The 22,029-nt window shown below is 42.7% G+C and overlaps 1 protein-coding gene and 1 long non-coding RNA gene across 17 annotated transcripts in view; both read left to right on the forward strand.

The window, feature by feature from the left end:
• LOC308469303 (uncharacterized protein) overlaps nucleotides 1–22,029 on the forward strand; it is an 80,049-nt gene that overhangs the window by 41,899 nt on the left and 16,121 nt on the right. Inside the window, exons 3-4 of one of the 16 annotated variants that reach the window (XR_013982093.1) lie at nucleotides 13,668–13,883; nucleotides 15,244–15,850. The exons of 12 other annotated variants lie outside the window; for them this stretch is intronic. The gene's annotated coding sequence lies outside the window, so the exon portion shown is untranslated. Of the gene's footprint in view, nucleotides 1–13,667; nucleotides 13,884–15,243; nucleotides 15,851–20,054; nucleotides 21,777–22,029 lie in introns of those variants that run through there. 3 more of the 16 variants (XR_013982088.1, XR_013982092.1, XR_013982094.1) reach the window with 3 other exon arrangements.
• LOC308470345 lies at nucleotides 1,820–8,668 on the forward strand. Its single transcript, XR_013982379.1, has 4 exons — nucleotides 1,820–2,613; nucleotides 2,665–5,666; nucleotides 6,741–6,820; nucleotides 7,536–8,668. It is a non-coding gene; the product is annotated as an uncharacterized lncRNA (long non-coding RNA).

The following is a 22,029-nucleotide window of genomic DNA, read 5'->3' on the forward strand; positions in this document are numbered from 1 at the left end:
AGATGCAAGAGAGGTGCCGGTGGCATACTTTTCCCAGACACTCGCCGCAGCCGAGCGGAACTACTCGCAAATCAACAAGGAGGGTCTGGCAATCGTGAAGGGAGTAAAAAAATTCCATGATTTCTTGTACGGGTGGCCCTTTACCGTGATGACTGACCACAAGCCGTTGCTTGGTTTGTTTGCCGCTGAAAAGCAGACCCCCCCCAAGTGCTGTCTCCTCGCATCCTCAGGTGGTCAATTTTCCTTGCCGGCTACCAGTATGCACTGATTCACTGCCCTGGGAAGGAGATGGGCCATGCGGACACCCTCAGCAGGCTGTTACTACTTGCACTCGCGCAAGAGGTTATGATCCTGGAGCTGCTCCCCGACCGCCCCATTCAGGCACAAGAAGTTGCACACCATTCCAAGAAAGATAGGGTCATCTCTCTGGTCCTGGACTGGGTGTGGTGAGGATGGCCCAACAGCAGCCCTGGGCCAGAATTCGCAGGCTACACAACCCGTAAACATGAACTGTCGGGCCACAAAGGATACCTGTTATGGGGAAGTCATTCCCCAGCCCCTCCGCAAAAGGGTCCTCACAGCCCTATATGAGACACATCCGGGGTAGTGAGAATGAAGGCCCTTGCCAGGCATTATGTGTGGTGGCTGGGGATTGACAGAGAGATACAGGCCTGGGTCAAACACTGCCAGGCCTGCCAAGAATCCCGCCCAGATCCCCCAAGGGCCCCATTCCAATCCTGGGAGCCCGCCCGAGCACCATGGTCATGCCTGCACGTGGACTTTGTTGGCCCCTTTCAGGGGAAAACATTCTTCATAGTGGTGGACTCCTACACCAAATTGCTGGAAGTCACACTAGTACCGTCCACTTCTACGTCTGCAGCCATCCAGGTACTATGCAGGCTGTTTGCAACCCACAGACTCCGTGACACTCATCTCAGACAACGGAACCACATTTATGTCAGGAGAATTCCAGACCTTCACAGCGCAGAACACCATCCACCACGTCTGCTCTGCACCATTCTACCCTGCCACCAATGGCCAAGCAGAGTGCATGGTGTGAACCACCAAGGACACCCTCCGCTACATGACGCAAGGGGATTGGGCGTACTGCCTTGCCACATTCCTTCTAGCACAGCACAGCACCCCCAGCTCAACGACTGGCCGGAACCCCGCTGAACTACTAATGGGCCGGCACCTCACAATCAGACTGGACCACCTTCACCCCGACAGAGCTCAGGATGAGGCAGTGGTGGGGGAAGGCAGGAACCCCCGGACCTTCATGGCCCAGCACCCAGTGTACGCAAAGAATTTTGGGGCAGGCCCTGCATGGGTACCCGCCACAGTCACCAGGGTCACGGGCCCCGTGTCGTACAAGGTGCTAACGGATGGGGGGCAATGCTGGCGCTGCCACTGCAACCAGCTATGGCGATGATTCCCGGGGGAAAACAAGGAGGAGGACAGGTCAGAGGAGTCCCAACGGAACAGTAGGGCAGTGAGGCCCGTAGAGCAGGAGGGGCCAGCAGGGGAGGCAGAATCAGTAAATACAGAGACGACCCGTGAGGCCAAAATGACGCCGAAACCAGAGCGACGACTGAGTGAGCTGGTTGCGCCAGACCCAACGGCCCCATCACAGCCAGCATCCTCAGAACGAGCGAGAACCCAAACCCCTGACCAGAGAACACCCCAGGCCTCAACGCATACGTAGGCGGCCGGCGTACCTTGAGGACTATGAATGCAACCTCCCGGGCAGGACTGGAACTTAAAGGTGTTATGTACTGAGTTGAATAGGATTGAATTATGTTGAATAGTTGAATTATGTACTGAGTTGAATAGGATCCAAAATACAGCAGTCTGGTTGGTCCTAGAACAATAGCATTCAGAATGCAGCAGTCTGATTGGTCTGCAGGAGCCACCCAATCCAGCTTCAGGTGGAAGTGAATCTGCAACCTGATTGGCCTACAGGAGAATCCCAGAATTAGCCAGTCACATGGGGCCCATTGTGTAAATAATGTATATAAAGCAAATGTTTTGGGGAAACTTTCTCGCTACTAGGAGCTGAATAAAGAGCATGAAATCCACACTCGACTCTGAGTATATTTCAGGAGAAAAGGCTGCTCTTCCCATGAGAGGATGAGGCTGCTCAACTCAGAAGAGAAGGAGGCAGCTCTCCCCATGAGAGAAGGGTGGGCTGTTATTCCCATGAGTTGCTTGCACCAGGAGAAAAGGAATAGCTCTTCCCATGAGAGGAGGAGGTTGCTCCCCCTATTAAGGAAGGGGGCTCTTCCCTCCATGAGAGGAGAAAAGGCTGCTTTTAGTCAAAGTGTTGTTCGATATCTATTTCGCTTTTTGCTTTGAATATATAACTCCTATTCCTCTCAAAAGAGTCCCCCCTACTCCCATCATTTTCAAATTTTCTTTCAAAAGCTTTTTCCGCGTCAATTCCTGGTCTCATTCCTGGTCTCCAAATATTCAATTATGTCCACTATACTTTCAATTGTCAACCAGGAATAAAACCTGCTTGATCTTTATGGATTAGCTCATTTAAGATACTTTTTAATCTATTGGTCAAAATATCAGCAAACAACTTGTAATTATTCTTCAGTAATGAAATCGGTCTATAATTCTTTACATTCAAGGAATCAGTATCCTTCTTGGGGATCAAAGTAATATATGCTTCTTTCCAGGTATTTGGAATTTTCCTTTATTCAGGATATTATTCATAACTTCCCACAATACTAGTGTCAGTTGTCCACTAAGAATCTTACAATATTTTGCCGAAATAACATCTGGTCCTGGGGCTTTCCCCAACTTCATACATTTTATTGCCATTTATATTTCCTCCACCGTTATTTTTCGATTCAGCTGTTCACTTTTTTCTCGTGGGATTTGCTATAATTTATATCTTTGTAAACATCTCTCTATTTTCTTTGTATCCTCCTTTTCCCCACACAAGTCTTTAAAATTTCTGAAAGATCTTTCTGATTTCTTTTGGAACCTCAATTACCATATCTGCTTCTCTTATTTTATTGATTGTATTTTGACTTTGATGTGGCTTTAATTGCCATGCTAATAATTTGCCAGTTTTATTTGCCGATTCAAAATTCTTTAGTCTCATTAATTTTATCTTCCACTCCACTTCTTGGTTCACCATCATGGAAAACTGAGTTTCCAACATCTTAATATTTTGCTTTATTGGTTCATCTTTAGGCTTTATTGTTAACAATCTCTCATTCTCCATGAGGTGGGTCAGAATTTCCTCTTTCTTTTTTCCTCTTTCTCTTTTTTGAAAACTATTCTTTTGTATCAGAAAGCCTCTCATTACTGCTTTACTTGCATCCAATACAATGTCAATGCCAGTTCGTTTATTTCAGTTCCACTTGAAATAATCTTCTATTGTCTCTTTTGCTTTTTCCACTATTTTTTAATCATCAAACAGACTTTCATTCTCCATCTAAAGGATTATTGTTCTTTTCCTTTTAACTCCATATATAATAAATTATGATCTGCTAATGGCCTTGGGAGAATCTCAGTTTTGGATACTCTTGGAATTTACTCCCTGGAGGGCCATATATAATCTGTTCTTCCCAAACTTTGATTTGGTTCAGCAAAGAATGTAAACTGTTTTGTTGTAGGGGTTTTAAGTCTCCAAACATCAGTTAATCCAAGATTGTCCACTAAATCAAAAAATGATTTTGGTAACTTGACTCGAACCAACGTAGATAAATATTATTTCTTGGTAACCACGTGGTGATGCCATTTTAATTGTAAAGGGATTAACTCCTCCCTTTCTGTTGCAACATAGTAATTTGGCACAGAGTGTTTTTTTTAGTCCCCCCCTTTTTTTTCTTTTAGAAGCTATATTTTGGCATTTTAATTTTTTGCTTTTGTGAATTTTGGATTTTTGGCACTTTTCCTGATTTTTATTTTCCAATCTCTCTCTCTCTCACTCTCTCTCTCTCTCTCTCTCTCTCTGTGTGTGTGTGTGGAGAATCTCTCTCTTTCTCTCTCTCTCTCTCTCTGTGTGTGTGTGTGTGTAGAATCCAACTGAGGAAGAAAGCTTCAAATCACTTAAGCTAACTCAGAACAATTTTATGCATAGGAGGAGATGCCTACAGGCTGGATTTGATAAACTAGGCATTTTAGAATGTGTTAAGAAAGAAAAACTCAGTGATAATGATGCCTCAAAGATATGGGGAAAGCAAAATAAATCAGCAGTCTCTGTTATCGTCGATAATATCAGAGGTGCCCAGATGATTCAAACCAAACAAGGTGGACCAGCTACTCCAAAGCTTCAAAATTTGGAAAGCGCATTTGGATTTGCAAGAAAGCATCTCATCCCACGTTTGTGAAATATTTATTTAGTTCGCGGCTTGAATCCAAGATTGTAACAGCCAGATGACAATGTTCCTAACCTTGGACAGAAAAGGTTTCCATGTATTGTTTGAGAACGGAAAGTGCCAGGTGACCAGAGATGGGGAACTGTATACAGAAGCAAGTCTACTTAATAGTGTATATGAGACTAATCTTTCATAACTCCAGTCTGCAGTGCTTTATCAGCCAGAATGATGAAGCAGACTTAGAACTTTGGCACAGAAAGTTTGACCACAGAGACATTAAAGGCATTTAAGAGTTGCAATGCAAGAAGTTCGCAAGAGGGATGAAGGTAACCCTTGGTGCATCAAGCTGAGAAGTGTTGAACTCCTTTTTTTCCTCTGTGTACTCAGAAGAGAAGCACCTGAGTGCTTGATACAGTCTATGCTGATGTGTGTGGTTCCCTTAATGTTCCCTCACTAAGGAAAAATAAGTACATTTTAATATCCTTGGTGATTTTCCAAGATACTGCATTGTGCATTTTCTCAAGGAGAAAAACTGAACCTTTGAGATGTTCAGAAAATACCTTGCCATGGCTCCACAGGAAACCCACAGCACTTATGGATGACAACAGTCATGAGTTTTGTTCATAAAATATGAGAACCCTCTTGGAAGAGGGAGGAATTGCACACATGAGGAGTGTTTGTCCCGCTCTACAAGAAGAACTCAGTTGCAGAGAGAAAGTTTAGGTCTCTTATGACGATGACCCAGTGCATGCTGAGTCGTACAGGCTTTCCCAAGCACAGGTGGGAAGATGCAGTAGCCAGCTACATTGAACTTTGGAACAGAAGAGAACATAACTTGTCACACATACCTGTATTAGACAGCATCACTTATGTCTGTGTACCCAAGTAGGCCCAAGCTTGACTCCAGAGTAGAAAAAGAAATTATGGTAGAACTTTCTTCTGGGTTGCAGAGTTATGGACTTGAAAACAGGAAAAGTCAAGGTTTGATGAACACAGTAAATCTGACAAGAGAGGAAACTTCTCAGCAGTCAGAGGGAGAAACATAAGACTTCGTGTACTTTCCTGAAGTAATACGTAGCGGTTCAGATCTGCCTTCTACTGTTCTGCCACCTACAAGAGATGATGAACAAGAAGAAAGAGATAACCAGTCTCCAAGTAGCAGTGCCATCCGACAAGATGGGATGGAGAATGATGATGAGAGGCTGCCACTTGAGGGTGATGAGAAAGCTGGTGCAGTTCCAGAACCAGATTCCAGATGCTTATGAAGACGCAACAGAAGTGTTCCACTTCCACAACATTAAGGGTACATTAAGGACTACAAATCAACAGGTAGGTATGTCTTTATGTGTGTAAATAGTCCCATTTTTCAGAGAAGCTGCAAACTACCGTATTTTTCTGTCTATAAGACGCCCCCATGTATAAGATGCCCCCTATTTTTGGGGACTAAAAATTAAGAAAATGGGGGGAGATTGCCCAGAGTTGTCTTTGGGAGGCAGTTAGCAAAAATCACTCACTCTCTGAAGCGCCACTTTCAATCGCACATGTCGCTAAAGCAGCCTATCGCCTGCCTGATCAGCAAAAGCAGCCACAAGTCACTCCCAATTGACAGCAGCGCTAGCCAGTAAACAGCGGACATTGCCGCAGTCACCAATCACCCATTCAATCACCACTCACGCTCTCCTGCTTGCTGCAACAACCATTGCACATCCCAAAAAAAGGCACTACCCATGTATAAGACGACCCCCCCCCCCCCATTTTATAATTAAATTTTGGGTAAAAAAAGGTCGTCTTATACACAGAAAAGTACGGCAACTTGTGTAGTTTTATCTTCCACAGATTCTGACAATATAGCTGAGATTGAGGTGTTGTCAGGATGCTATTAGTGGCTCCTGGCTGGTTGCCCAGGAAAGTATAAAGACAAGGGAAAGTTTCTTAAATTCCTTTTTTATTTCATTTAAAAAAAATTATTTTTTATTTTTCATCCATTTTTATTAGGTTTTATATTTTAATACACCAATTTATCACATCATATAAAGAAGAAGAAAAAAATACAATTTCCCAAAAAAACCCCTCCCCTCTATGACTTCCCTCAACTTCCTTTTCTCGTTTGTTTTTACATAATGTTGTCTTCTGCATTTTTTACTATGCCTTACATTTTTAGTGTATTAGATTTATAATGTTGTTAAACTTTCCATGCTTTATACACCATCCTTAATTATGCTATATTTATTCTATTAATTGTAAGTGTTTAATCGAAACCTGCTATTTAAAACCAAGGAACAGTTAAGTTACTGAAGCTGGGGAGGATTTTTTGTGGGGATTTTTTGGGGGGGGGATTTTAAGTAGATAAACAGTCATACAAAAGTGTTTCCCCACTTTTTTGTTGCTCCTGTTTTATTTCAGGAAGATAATGGGCTACAAGTTAAAGCTGCCTGCTCCCCAAATGTTCCCTGGAGGGAGGGAGAGAGAGAGAATGCTGAAAGGTATGGGCTGCGAGTTAATGAAAGGACAGGGGGTTCCCCTTGAACATCACTCAAGTCACCCCAGGGTGCCACGGCACACTAGTTGAAAACCAATGTCTTATTTTATAAGTTGAGTTAGCTAAAGGAGTGTGGGGGAGTCTCCTTCTTTGGAGGTCTTTAAGCAGAGGCTTGACAACCATATGTCAGGAGTGCTCTGATGGTGTTTCCTGCTTGGCAGGGGGTTGGACTCGATGGCCCTTGTGGTCTCTTCCAACTCTATGATTCTATGTATCATAGCTGTCAACGTTTCCTTTTTTAAAAGGGAAATTCCCTTATTCTGAATAGGATTCCTAGCAAAAAAAGGGAGAAGTTGACAGCTGTGCTATATAGTCCACCAATCTCATCTGCCATTCCTCCTTTGTTGGTATTGTTCCCTCTTTCCATTTCTGAGCATATATCATTCAATCTGCAATACTTGTGTAGATAAATAAATTTCCCCATTCTGGGTTTTGTTTTTTAAATTCTGCCTGATAGAGCACACACACATCCAGACATGCACATCATCAAGCTACTTTACTGTTCTCTTGCATTTTTCAAGCCCTCTGTTTAAAACCAAGGAACTGTTAAGTTAATGAAGCTGGGGAGGATTTTTTCAGGGGAGGGGATTTTAAGTAGATAAAAACTCATACAAAAGTGTTTCCCCACTTTTTTGTTGCTCCTGTTTTATTTCAGGAAGATAATGGGCTACAAGTTAAAGCTGCCTGCTCCCCAAATGTTCCCCGGAGAGAGAGAGAGAATGCTGAAAGGTATGGGCTGTGAGTTAATGAAAGGACAGTCACTGGGGCTTCCCTGAACATCCATCAAGTCAGCCCAAGGTGCCACAGCATACTGGTTGAAAACCAATGGCCTACTGGAAAATAAACAGATTTGCCTGAACTTATTGCAGAGTGAGAAGTTCCACACAAGAACCAGCAAATCAAAGTACCACTATGTGTGTAAAATAATTCAGGATGCACTTGTTGAGATGACTGCTACAGCAGAGATCAAACCTCCACTGAGAGACAGTTCAGAGAACCTTCAAGTTAATATGGGACAATGTTTTAAAAAAAGAAAAAAAGAAACAGATTTAATGGAATTTGCAGACCAGAAAAAGATTCTGATGGGCGATTTAACAGATGAAATGATGGAGTTTTAAAAAGTGCAAGAAGAAACATTAGATCAAATAGCTATACTTGAGATGTACCACAGAGAACTTATTCTGCGCATCAGAGGCATACCAGAAAAGCAAAACGAAGACATAGAAGCCAAATTAATAAAAGAACTTGCATGTTGACGGGCTCCCCATAATACATTACAAGAAATTGGAAGAAGTCTTAGCACCAACACTCCAAAAACTCATGAATGATAGAATACAAAAAGGGAAAATTCCACATAAATGGGAAGAAGCAAACATTGTTTTAATCCACAAACAGGGGTCATCCAGAGAAATGGTCAGCAACTACCGGCCAATTTCACTTCTAAATAACTATTACAAGATTTATACAGGTATTTAATGAATAGATTAAAATTGGTCTTAAAAGTAATAATTAACAAAGACCAGGCGGGGTTTCTCCTGGATCACCATATGAAAAACAATATGAGGGCAATAAGACCAGTGGTAACAGTTGGCACTGGAGAAAATTAACCACTTTCAATTTTACCTGTAGACTGCCATCTGTCCAGATTTTCATTTGTTCTGAACTAATTTTAAGATGTATTTTAATTAATTGATTGCCTGTTTTTATGTTCTTTGTATACTGTGTTAGTTTTATGATGTTAGCCACCCTGAGCCCGGCTCCGGGGTACAAATAAATTTTATTATTACTACTACTACTACTATAGACCTGGTAGAATATCTAGACTGGAGACCTAATAAAAAAGCTGCCTTCATGTTGGTTGATGCTGAGAAGGCCTTCAATAATCTTCCTTGGAAATTCTTAAGAAAGGTGATAGACCTATCAGAAATGGGAGAATGCTTCACCCATGGAATAAAAGCCATCTATGAGAAGCAAAAAGCAAATTTAATAATCAATAATGAAAAGACAAAACATGTTTTGATTGAAAAAGGAACAAGAGAGGGCTGCCCCTTATCCCCTTTATTATGTATATTAACACTGGAAATACTAAATTCGGGAATCAGGAAAGAGGAAGAAATCAAAGGAATAACACTAGGAAGTCGGTATTTTAAGCTAAAAGCTTTTGCTGATGATTTGATACTAACATTAGAAGACCCATTAAAGAGCATTCCCAAAGCTTTAGAAAAAATAACAGAATTTAGTGAAGTTTCAGAGTTCAAACTCAATAAAGTAAAAACAAAATTAATGGTTAAGAATATGCAGAACCAAGAGAAAACAGAATTAGAGGGGGGGAAACAGGTTTAGAGATAGTTAAAGCAAAATATATGGGCATTGAAATTACGATGAAAAATGTCAATTAATATGAAGACAATTATAGAAAGATTTAGAAAGAAATTTAAAAAGACCTTGAAATCTGGTCAAGATTGAAATTATCACTATGGGGAAGAAAGAGAGACAAAGAGAGGAGGTTTCGCCCTTCCAAATCTAAAAATTTATTATGTAGCAGAGTGTATAATTTGGATTAAAGATAGGATTATGTTAAGATAAATTAGATATTTTGGATATAGAAAGTTTTGACAATAGATATGGGTGGCCCGCCTATCTGGCCAACAATAAAGTTAAAGTCCATAAAGGTTTTACAAATCATATACAGTGGTACCTCTGGTTACGAATTTGTTCCCTAGGTCCATTCTTAACCGGAAACTGTTCTTAACCTGAGGTACCACTGTTGGCTAATGGGGCCTCCTGATGCCACCACACAATTTCTGTTCTCATCCTGAGGTAAAGTTCTTAACCCGAGGTACTACTTCCGGGTTAACGGAGTCTGTAACCTGAGGTGTTTGTAACCCGAGGTGTTTGTAACCCGAGGTACCACCGTAATCAGAGGTGTGCTGTATAAGGTTTAGACTGCTTATCAATCATTGTTACAACTGTACACACCACAAAATGGCTATCACCACTAGAGGCCTTTTCAGCTAAAAAACTAAATATGACTGGAAATTTGGGAACATACAGTCAATTATTAAGGGAGGACTGGGGACAACCAAAGTTGAAAACATTTGTAGAAATAAGGCATTATATCACAGACTGGCTCCAATATCACCAATTAAGCAACGTCTAACTTTGATAAAAAACGAGGATTTGGAAAAGAAGATTTGTTATTACAAAAAGTTTTATTAGGAAGTAATCAAAAATTATTATCAAGAGTATGATTTATTATTGGAATGGAGTTTAAAGGATGAACAAGTAAAAGAAGTACAGATTAAATGGGCACAGGACATTGGGTATGTCATACAATTGGAGCAGTGGGAAAGGCTGTTAAAGAATGGAATTATATAAAATTTACTGCATGCTATACTATAGAAGAAAATATAATGAAAATGTTTTACAGATGGCATATGACCCCAGTAAAACTTTCCAAAATATACAAATCAAACTCCAATTTATACTGGAAATGCAAGGAGAAAAAGGGGGGTATAATTAATGAGGAAATTTAAAAAAACCTTGAAATCTGGTCAAGATTGAAATTATCACTATGGGGAAGAATCTCTGTTAAAAATGAATATGCTTCCAAAGTTTCTCTTCCTATTTCAAATTATTCCAATAATAACAAAATATGATTGCTTCAAGGAATGGAGGAAAATTTTGACAGAATTTATCTGGCAAGGAAAAAAGCCCCACATCAAATATAAACTAATGTCAGATAGGATGCTCAGATTTATTTTAGAGGGGAAAACCAGAGGTATATCTACTGAGTATAATAGGTAAGGGACGCAGGTGGCACTGTGGGTTAAACCACAGAGCCTAGGACTTGCCGATTCAGAAGGTCGGCGGTTCGAATCCCTGTGACAGGGTGAGCTCCCGTTGCTCGGTCCCTGCTCCTGCCCACCTAGCAGTTCAAAAGCACATCAAAGTGCAAGTAGATAAATAGGTACCGCTCCAGCGGGAAGGTAAATGGCGTTTCCGTGCGCTGCTCTGGTTCGCCAGAAGCTGCTTAGTCATGCTGGCCACATGACCTGGAAGCTGTACGCCGGCTCCCTCGGCCAACAAAGCGAGATGAGCGCCGCAACCCCAGAGTCGGTCACAACTGAACCTAATGGTCAGGGGTCCCTTTACCTTTTATAATAGGTAAAGAAATACCACAAGACAGGAAAACATTATTTTTATGTGCAACTGCTACAGCAAGGTTGTTTCTCATGAAAAATTGGAAAGGGAAACATATACCCACAAAGGAGGAACGGACTGGGGATGCAGGCAAGGCTACAACTGCACTTTCCCCATAACATTATACTAATGAAGAGAAAAGGGTGGCTAATTTTCCAAATCAAAGGCCAAGGTGGGTTCAGAAGTGGCCGTGCCTTGATTGTGGGTTATGAAGCTTATTTAAGTTGAACTCAAGGAATGTGTTTTGTGTCTCTAATGATCTGTGTAACATGCTGCAACCAAAATACCTTGAAATTTTGGTTTGGAGCTTGCAGACCACCCCTGACACACCATTGGAAGAATGTGTTAATACTTCTCCTGTGTCTTTTCCCAGGTGAAATAAAGTTATATCACATATGTTAAGATGACCTTAACAGATTGGCGAACTGGGCCAAAACTAATAAAGTAAATTACAATACGGGCAAATGTAAGGTTCTACACCAGCTACACAAATATAAGATGGGGGACACCTGGCTTCCCAAGTAGTACATGTTAAAAGGATCTAGAAGTCTTAGTAGACCACAAGCTTAACACAAGTCAACAATGTGCTGCAGCCACAGTAACAACAACAGAAAGCTAATGCTATTCTAAGCTGCATCAACAAATGTTTAGTGTCCTCATCAAGGGAAATAATAGTACCACTCTGTGGGTTAAACCAGAGTCTAGGACTTACCGATCAGAAGGTCGGCGGTTCGAATCCCCACGACAGGGTGAGCTCCTGTTGCTCGGTCCCTGCTCCTGCCAACCTAGCAGTTCAAAAGCACGTCAAAGTGCAAGTAGATAAATAGGTACTACTCCGGCGGGAAGGTAAACGGCGTTTCCATGTGCTGCTCTGGTTCGCCAGAAGCTGCTTAGTCATGCTGGCCACATGACCCAGAAGCTGTACGCCGGCTCCCTCCGCCGATAAAGCGAGATGAGCACCGCAACCCCAGAGTCAGTCACAACTGGACCTAATGGTCAGGGGTCCCTTTACCTTTATTCTGCTTTGGTCAGACCACACCTGGAGTCATGTGTCCAGTTTGGGGCCCCACAAGTTAAGAAAAATAACAACAAGCTGGACTGTGTGCAGAGGACGGCAACCAAGATGATCAAGGATCTGGAAACCAAAGATTTAAAGGAATAGTTGAGGCAGTTGGGCCTGGAAAATAGGAGACTGGGAGGAGATATGATAGCTATCTTCAAATATCTCAAGGGCTGTCACATGGAAGATGGAGCAAGCTTGTTTTTCTTCTGCTCTGGAGGGTTGGACCTGAACCAATGCCTTCAAGTTACAAGAAAGGAGATCCTGACTAAACATCAGGAATAACTTTCTGATAGCAAGAGCCTTTTGACAGCAGGATAGTGGCATGTCTACAAGTTAATATGTCCTGCAGCACTTGTGAGAAGGACATATTTATATGATCTGATGCTTGTCCCTTTGAAATATATAGCAGTGGCAATGGGAGAAAGGAAGCGTTCGCTGCTTCCATAAATTTAGCAAGGCATCACTTGGGGGTACTGATCCTGTTGCAACCATCAAGAGTCCTCTGTTTGCACTGCTGAAATGACAGCACAGTATCAGGCAGAGGGAAAAGGTGTTTGAGATCCTTATCGGCTGTAAACCTCTGCTGTTCCATGAATCCACAATGAGCCGACATTAGTTTTGTAGCAGTAAAGGGCCTCTGCCATTTAGAGTGCAACTGTTTTAATACTCTTTGTGGCTTGTGGGTCAGTTTGGGGATATAACTATAAATGGAAGTTTGCTTAGCTGCACACTATAAATCTCAAAGAGCAGTGCTGGCCGATGAGCTGTGCTATTGTCTTTTACTGCATACATCAGGAGAGGGATTACAGTAAGTAATTTGTTTTGGAAGACTGGTGCCTCTAATGGGCCATGCCTGATAGTGTTGAAAGGTTGTGATTAGGTACAATCCACCGAGGTAGTCTTTCATTACGCAACTCCAGATTGGGGTGGGGGAGGAAAAAATGGACTTTTGTTGCTTTTATTACACACACACACACACACACACACACACACGTCATCTTCTTTACAGCATCATCTGTTTAGGTTTCTTCCAAAATCAGGAGCAAAATGCTATAAAAGGCTATTTGCCCAAATCTTAACACACACACACACACACACACACACACACACACACTCTTCCACTGCCTCCCCTCCTCCTGAACAGAACTGAACATCCCTAATCTATTGCACAATTCATTCAGAAATGAAGAAATCCTGTAAATGGGAGCAAATCTGCAAACCTCTAGTAAGTCAGCAGGAGGCCTGCATGTCTCTGACATGATAAGTGCATGCAATTCACCTGGGCCGTCTCTGAGTTCTTAGAGGAGACTTGCAACTGGAATAGATTCTTCTCTATTATAAGGTTGGGCTTGCTTCCTCCCCCCCACCCCCACCCCTTCGCTGCTGCCTACTCCGAACATGGGCATGCTTACTGGAGATCAAAGGCTTCTCAGTGCAAACATTGATGTTCTGTCAAAGATGCATAGGGGACCCCCTTATTATGAGCCAGGAAGTTGTGGTTGAGCAGGACTTCCCTTGAACCTAGGAGGATCTCAAGGAGGCCTCTTGCCTGACTTCACAGCATGGATGGAGGCATTAAGCAGCATTAGCCAGTCCAGATCAAAGGAGGGCACACCTTTCCGTTCTTATGTCTGTCATTAATCTTTGCAATGTTTGAGTACCAAGAGAACCAAATTGGACAGCAGACCTTTCTCATCTCATTGATTTTTGAAAACTGAGCTCCAACAAGAAAAAAAAAAAGGTATGTTTTACTCTGCTCTTAAGTACCTTCACAGCTAAGAATGTTGTCTTTATTTACCTGGTGGATCTGCAAATCAGTTTTACTCAAGAAATGTAAATCTCCTAGGAAAACACTAGCTGACTATGGGTTGCATGCAACTGCTAAAATTACTGGACTTAAATTAGTCTTGCCTCCTAATTTAAGTGAGTCTACTCTGAGTATGGCTGGCATTAGATGCACCTATGATTGAATAGCCATTCCAATAGGCTATCAGCTCACCGATCGTTCTAGTAGGATTTCAGCTCACGGATCATTTCGGTAGGATTTCAGCTGTAATGAGGTTCCCTACCCTGGTACAGACAATACTCAGACAGTGCTCAGCAGCTTTGTATACTGACTCAGCAGAAAGTTAAGTGAACCACGAAACCAACATGATATCACTTTGTACTCTAGACCTCTCCTGCTCGATAGTCTAAAATGTCTCTTTGATGATAACCACAATCCATAAACAAGAAGAGTTCTTACCATGTATTTATTCAATAGTCACACAGAGAGACAAAAGAATGCAGTCTCTCTTAGATAGTGGCTTCCAGTGAGTCCCACCCCTCTGTCTCTCCAATTCTGTGCAGCGGCAGAGGAAGCCGCTTGGTTGCCTGGGGCACGGGTGGGGCGAGCCACCCATAGGGGTGGGGCGAGGACAGGGCGAGCCACCCATAGGGGCGGGGCACACTGCAGGGCCTCTGGAGTCTGCCTGCCTCCCTCCACTCAGCCGCCCAACAGCTGGGGGGGGTAGGCAGCGGGCGGACTGTTTGGGCAGCGTAGAGCCTGTGCGTGCCCAAGCCACTGTGTGCTCAGGTGCACTGCAGACCCTGCAGTGAGTGCAAGCCCAATGCCCTACAGTGACTGCAAGCCCAATGCTCAGTGGTTTACACCACAGCACCACCCATACCCTTAGCTTGTTTTAGTGAAGTTCTAATAATGGAGGGGCAATATTGCTCCCATTATTCCTCTACACTATTCCCTTTCCCCCATTTTTCTTCTCAACAATCAGCTGGCATTCCCTGTCTGTCAAGTGAGCTCAAAACTCATGGCACTTTTTGCAGCTTTCCCCCATTTTGATCCCCTGCTCCAGCAAAGGTGTTTTATTTTGCTTTGGGTTTTTTTAATACTTGGGCTTCCCCTGAGCCTCCTAACACCTCCCTTTTGCAAAGGGCTAGTGCTGTTTCAGCTGCACAAGAATCCACGCTTGGAGAACGAGCCTACTATCAAGCACGTAGGGCAGATGTTATTTTGGCAAACCGTAGTTCATGTCTCTCCTAATGCCGGAGGTAATCTTCCCTTGTTGAGCTTCATAAGACACTGGGGCCTTTCTCAATTTCAGCCTCCATTGGACAATGCCCGTAGTGCTGCGTGTTCCAGAGACACCTGTAAACTCCACAGTACATGACTGCACACCTGGAGCTCGGGTTGCATAATAATGATTATCTGTGTTGGCAAGATAGAGACCTGATCCTCTGGGCTACCAATTTTCTCACCAACTGTTTTGATGCAAAGGATATTTCATGTGGAATCAGGCCCACACGCTTCTGGGAACTCAAAGGCCTCCATAAGACACCCGCTCGGCATCTCTCACATTTTTCCAGACGTACGTACTGCTATTGTCCCACAGCTTTCTTATTAGAAATTCTGCACTAATCTTCAGCTGAGCCACAGTAACCCGTCATGGAAGGTGAATCCCTTTAATCCTTCCTTCCCCATGAAAAACTGTGAACCCCTGCCCTTCGAGGAGATGGAACCAGAGTCCTGCAACTTCAGATTGCGGAGCGAATATCCAAAGCAGCCACTTTAAGCAGTTTTCTTTGTTGCATTGATACAGCGAATTGCTCCAGGGCAATGTTTTGCCATTTCCTTTCTACGCTTGACAAATTTTAATGCTTATATTGCTGGGATGGGTGTCTGTACGGTGTCGTTAAACCCTTACCGTTGCAGCCTTGTTTGAAGGCCGCTTTGTTAGGTCTAGTTAGCTTTCAGTACGTTGAGCTAATAGCAGGATGTGGCCAAGTTCAGAGTTTGGGAGGGAGAGGCTGCGGTGGTGGGACTAAGGCAGAATGTCTACTGGGAAGGGCAAAAGAAAGGTATAAGTAATGGGGGAATGGAATATTATGGTGAGGAGGTGAGCTCTGGCACACGAGGGGGACTTTTACCAAGAGTACCCGGCTGCCATCTTGGTACTTCAGTGAGTGGGGAAGCCATATCTCAGGCTCAGCACAAGGGTCAACAAGACTGGGTGGCTCTTAATGGCCCAAGTCCTAAGGAAGGTCCATGGCCTGCCCTGCTGCCGATTCCAAATGCCTCGGCAGTAGAAGTGGGGGGGGGGGATGTATTTTAATATTTTGTTGGAAGCCGTCAAGAGTGGCTGGGGAAACCCATCCAGATGGGCAGGGTATAAATAATAAATTACTATTATTATTGTTGTTATTGTTATTATTATCTCTAAAAATTCCTGCATTGCAGGGGGGTTGGACTAGATAACCCTCCCGACTCTACAAATTCTATGATTTTATACTCTTTATGATTTTATTTTTTAATCCAATCTGTTTCTAAGTCTGTGTTCTCTCTACACTTTGATCTGTGTTTAAGTTCCAAGCTGCTCTGTACAAAATTAAGTTCCATGTTCCCCATTCACTATCATGGAGGACCTGAAAACAGATATAACTCCCCCCCCCTCCCTTTGGCCAAAGTGGATAACATTCTGGATTAAGCCTGCCAAACAGCAGAGCACCAGGTACAGGGCCTTTTGTGGAGGAACATCCCTCCATAATCCATATGAGGCCAAGCAAAATTCCAAAATCCATATTTGTTTCATGAGATGAATAGGGTTGGAGCTAATCAGTGCCTGGATGGGAAATCACCTGGGAATTGTGAGTGTTCTGCTCTGAGTACCATGATGGAAGAAAGCCTGAAGAGAAATGTGCATTATTATTGTTGTTATTGCTTAGACCTCATTTATACCTTCACCTGAAGTGGTATTTTGGAAAGGGGTGTTGTGAACACTTGTGTGCTCTCAGTCTAATGGCTTCCACTGTAGGTGTGAAGGAAATATGGGGACATTCATGCTTCTCCAGCCTGCATATGAATGGGCTGCTTTAGGTGAGACTTAATAACAGCTGAAGGCTACCAGTAGGTAATACAAGTAATTTGTATTCCATCTCTGGACTTCCTGCTTTCATATCAGGGCTGAAGATCCTAGTCCACTCCAAAAGGCTATCATTAATCTTAATTCAGCCTTCATCTACTTTAATACATATCTCATGTCCTCCCCCCTTGCTCTTAAACTGAGTTCAATCTTCCTGGCTCAAGATGAATTCATCAGCCTCCTACAGCAGCAGGGACTATTAAGGAATATTTCAGTCTTTGGAGATCAATTGACTTGGATTTTTTCTCCTCCACAGGCTTCTTGGTTTTGAACACACAGAACTGCCTTTGGTCCACTTGGCCTAGCACTGTTTACTCTGAACGGCAGCAAGTCTCCAAGGTTTTTGACTGAAGATGCTGCCGGGAATTGAATCTAGATCTCTTGCCACAGAGCAATGGGTGACAAAGGGGGGTAATTCGGTTCACATTTCAAGGCAAGCTAATCCGGTTTGCATTCTGAAACAGTTTGTGAACCGAAACACAGGCATCCTCCAGAATCTGCATTTCCCCAGATTTCACAGTGCGGTCTGTCAGCCAATGGGTGTGTTCAGAAATTCATGGACTAGGGTAATGTGTGCACACAAATGTTAGTGAAAATGCCATTGAAAATGCAAATGCAGAAGAAGTTTATTTATTGCACGTGTAACAGTGCCAATTCCACAGACTGAAGCAGTCAAGGGCTTTATATACTAATAGTAACACCTTGAACTCAGCCCTGTAGCAGATTGGCAACCTGTTCAGAGCTCTGAGCTGTTATATGGGGGTTGAACTAGATGACCCTCATGGTCCCTTCCAACTCTACAATTCTATGATTCTGTGTTGGCAAGGTCTCACCCTTCTGGGCTTCCAGGGACAAGGCTGAATCCAGAAGTACCCCAGGCTGTGAACCAGCCCCTTCATTTCAACTCAGAGGTCAGCAAACATTTCAGCAGGGGGCCGGTCCACTGTCCCTCAGAACTTGTGGGGGGGCAACTATATTTTGGAAATAAATAAAATAACGAATTCCTATGCCCCACAAATAACCCAGACGCATTTTAAATAAAAGGATGCATTCTACTCATGTAAAAATTCGCTGATTCCCAGACCATCTGCGGGCCAGATTGAGAAAGCGATTGGGCCAGATCTGGCCCTCGGGCCTTAGTTTTAACTTACCTAGCATGTACTTCCTGAAGCAGGACTCAAACTGAGGTGCAACAAGCCTTCAAAATTTGCACATCCCTGAGCTTGCCAATGGATTCTCCAGCCAATGCAAAAATGCATCTATCTGGGGAAAGCACACGCTGAAAAGTGCACTGTAATGAAAGCCACACACTTTTTAAGGAGGGGGAAATTGTTTGCAAAGATGTGTTCATTAAGAAAAATTGTGTGCAAAAATATGGGGAAGGGTTTTGCATCAGAGCGAAATGGAGAAAAATCTAGATAGACCATTTTGTGCACCCCTGCTTTCAAGCCTGAACTTGAGCTTCCAGGAGCCTCTGCCTGGCCACCGTAAACAAGAGAATGCAGATCGGATCCTCAGTGTCATTCCAGCAAGGCAATTCCGATGCGTCCCACATCACCATTGCATCCAACGCCAGCCATTGCCCCCGCTGCAATATGTCTCCCTCCCATGTCGGCGAAACACAATTGTTTGAGAAGAGACAATCCCTCTCTGCAGAGGCTATGCCACATCCTCATTCATCACCCTCAAGTGATCGCAACCAAATTACTCTTTGCCAGTGCCACTCATTTTTCAGCCCTCTCACTAATTCTCCAAGGCTCGTTAAAATGCTGCGAGCAAAGGTGCCCTTCTGATCTTTCCAAACATTCTCTAAATGGTTTGAATTTATTCATTGGACTACTCTCATCCCGGGTCATTTCTCCCCCTCTCCATCTCTCCCTTTCTCTCCCCGACCACCCCAACCCCCATCTGTGTCTCATTGACTTTTAAATTTTCATTAAAGCTGCAGCATCTCCTTTTGTCTGAAGCCAAGTATCGGGGGGGGGGGGGGGAGTTGCCGCTTGGAGAAATGGAAAGAAGCAACAGGGGGAAGCACACACTTTACGCAGCAATCGAAGCCCAAACAAAAGACTTCAGCCCATGTACCAGTGGTATTATGTAGGGATTCAGCTGAGATCTCAACACAGATTTACACGAACCCACACCCTCTCTCACAATTGTTCTTCCACCTAGCAGCCAGATGAGTGGGGAAGGCTAACTCATTCATTCTATGGCACAGAGCAGCTTCTTTGGTGATGCTGATCATGGTACTTAACTATTCAGTCAGAAACATTGCCTAAACAAAGTGACTGGTTGGGCAAGCTTGCTCTCATAACTTCTACCCCAACAGATAAAGCAGCCCAATAACTGTCTATAAAGAGCTACTCAGAAACAAGCACAGTGGAACCTCGGGTTACAGACGCTTCAGGTTACAGACTCCGCTATCCCAGAAATAGTACCTCAGGTTAAGAACTTTGCTTCAGGATGAGAACAGAAATCGCGTGGTGGCAGTGGGAGGCCCCATTAGCTAAAGTGGTGCTTCAGGTTAAGAACAGTTTCAGGATAAGAACGGACCTCCGGAATGAATTAAGTTCTTAACCCGAGGTACCACTGTACCCACATTCTACTTTCCTGGTGTAGACAATACTGAACTAGATGGACCAGTGATCAGTCTTGATATAAGGCAGCTTCCAGTGTTCGGTAATCGAGAACATGCTTTGCATCAAGGGTGGGGAAGCCTGTGGTTCTCCAGATGTTGTTGGACTCAAGTTCTCATCAGCCCCTAGCATGTTTTTCTAAATTCAGATGGTCTCCATCTCTTGGATCCTTCACAAAAAGGCTCTTCCCTTTTAACAGAAGGTCATAGCTGAATGAAAAGCTATACATATATATCAAGACTGAAAGAGAAGAGGGGATCTTTGCTAACGTAGTGTACTGAACCTCTCATTTGAGAGAGGCTGATTCATTTAAGATTCAAAGCCTTCTTACATCTCTGTCTCCTGTATATTGGATTTCAGAGCTGAGGAGAGCTAGAGGAGGAAATGGACGGGTGTTGTAAGTCAATAAAGGTTAGAGCAAATGCCAGGCTGATTGAGAGGTTGAAACAGCACCAACCAATGTCATTCTGAAAACAATGCACCTTGAACAAACTCCAATTAAACAAAAACTTCCAGAGCTTCGGATAAAGGATGTTTCCATTACCTCCTCTAAGTGACAATATATTGCAGTTCTTCAGGTTTTAGTTATTTATTTTATTTCATAAAATGTATTCACTGCTCGATTATGGAGGGAGGGGGGACCTCAAAGTTGAAACCCCCAAAAGAAAACCCAATAAAATTATCACTTTTTTAAAAAAAACATGGCAATACAGTGGTACCTCGGGTTAAGTACTTAATTCGTTCCGGAGGTCCATTCTTAACCTGAAACTGTTCTTAACCTGAAGCACCACTTTAGCTAATGGGGCCTCTTCCTGCTGCTGCGCCGCCGGAGCCCAATTTCTGTTTTTATCCTGAAGCAAAGTTTTTAACCTGAAGCACTATTTCTGGGTTAGTGGAGTGTCTAATCTGAAGCATATGTAACCCGAGGTACCACTGTAATTTAAAACAAAGTTAAAAACAACAATAGACTGGAACAAATTAAAGCTCACATTAGCTTTCTAAAACACCTGTGTAGACTTGATATTAGCAGGGCTAAAAATAATGCATTGAAGGCACTTGTTTGATATCAATAGGCAGGGAGTTTCGAAGTGCAGGTGCTGCCACACTAAACGAGTTCTTACAAAAGCAGAACAAGTACTATGGGGCACCTGTAATAGTGCCAGTTCTACTGATGAAAGCGGTTGGGTGGGCACATATGGGGTAAGACAATCTCGTAGATAAACTGGCCCCAAGTTGTTAAAGGCTTTATATACTAATAGTAACACCTTGAACTTAGCCCGGTAGCAAATTGGCAATTGTGCAAATCTCTGCACTGGATTTTGTACGTATGACTTGAGCAGATAGGACCATTGGTGAGTGTAGCTCAGCAGTGATTCTTCAAATATATTCCCATAGCTACCAAGAGATGCCAGAGGTTAAACCTGGTACGTTCTGTAAGCAAATGTATGGATGACTACTAGCCATGATGACTGAGTTTTTTGACAAAATAATAATCGTACATAAAAATGAATAAAAATGTGCAGCCCACCACCGAGACCATTCCATTGTAACTATCCCACCTCCAAAATTTCAACGCCTTTTGCAATGGTTTGACCCCTTTTCTTTTCAACAGTACAAATTCTACCAACACCCTCAAAATCATTTCTCCTGCATATTCCTTGTCTTACCTTAACGGAACATGTTAGGTTATCGTTAATAGCTATATCCCACACCTCTTTATACCATTCTTCCATTTTACATTCTGCCTGCCCCTTCCACTTCCTAGCTATCATAATTTGTGCAGCTGTCAATAAATTTGTGAGCAAGTGCTTCATAGCCTGCGAACCTTCCACCCCATTGCAAATTGATAATAATGCTACCTCTGGACTTTTGGTCAGCTTTAACCCAGTGATTTGTGTGATCTCCTTAAACACGCTTTGCCAGAAAAAAAATTGTACACATTTACACCTCCACCACATGTGAACATAATTCCGGGTTTCCTGGCACCCCCTCCAACACTAAATATTCCTTGTTTATTTAATTTAATCTGTCTAGTGTTAAATACCATCTCCAAACTAATTTATAATAATTTTCTGTAAGTGATGGAAGTCAATCAATGAAATTTTATTATTATTTTCATATTGAGATATTTGTAGAATAAACTTGGAAGAAATTCTTCCCACTTTTCTTCTTCTTTTCTCTTTATTTTTTCTTTTTTTCTTTTTTTCTTTTCTTCTCTTTTGTTCATATATGTGTGTGTGTGTGTGTGTGTGTGCTTATTTGAAATATATATGTATGTATTTGCAATATTTTGCTTATATTTTGTAACAATTATGTTAAATAAATTTTAAAAATA

Source organism: Podarcis pityusensis, assembly GCF_964106645.2.
Source record: "Podarcis pityusensis genome assembly, chromosome: 1".
Taxonomy (NCBI): domain Eukaryota; kingdom Metazoa; phylum Chordata; class Lepidosauria; order Squamata; family Lacertidae; genus Podarcis; species Podarcis pityusensis.